Source organism: Falco naumanni, chromosome 21, assembly GCF_017639655.2.
Source record: "Falco naumanni isolate bFalNau1 chromosome 21, bFalNau1.pat, whole genome shotgun sequence".
Classification (NCBI taxonomy): domain Eukaryota; kingdom Metazoa; phylum Chordata; class Aves; order Falconiformes; family Falconidae; genus Falco; species Falco naumanni.
Genome location: NC_054074.1, coordinates 431,101 through 431,714, shown reverse-complemented (window position 1 = coordinate 431,714; position 614 = coordinate 431,101).

Sequence of the window (614 nt, the reverse complement as noted above, 5' to 3'; positions counted from 1 at the left end):
TCGCTCGACTGCAGACTCAGGTGAGGGCATCTAACTGTTTTTGCTTCGTCTTTGCTCTTCCCCAAGACTCGCTAAATGCTTTGAGACCTTGGGCCCATGTGCTTGTAAGCCAAAGAGGTGTGTTGTTACATGACTATTCAGCCTTTGCCATACGTTTTCAAAGCACCCAATTGGCAATTTGGAATGGGAAATGAGGCTTAAAATAGGGTTCCACAAGGTAATTACAGGCCGTGGTGTTGCATGAAGCGTGGAGTCCTGCGATCTCTCGGATCATTTGAGTTGAACAACCAGTGACTTTGTGCTGAGGTGCTGGTGCTGGAGGGGGTGCAGGAGTAGTAGTGTGTAGGAGGAGTAGGAGGGCAAAGCTAGTAGTGTGTGAGAACAGGACTGTGCTTTTCCTGAAGCCCTTCAGAGGAGAACGTGGAAGGCTGGGAGAAAGAAAAGTAGAGAAAAGGAAGTCCTGCCAAAAGCCAAAAGCTTTGGGTCAGGGTTCTGCCTTGTGTAGCTCAAGGCACACTGGTAAGGAGCCACAACCCTGTTGTTTTCGGTGTGCTTCAGTCCTCTAGGTTTTGATCTCTTACCCTTAAGGTTCTGAGCTCATAGTCAAGGTGGTA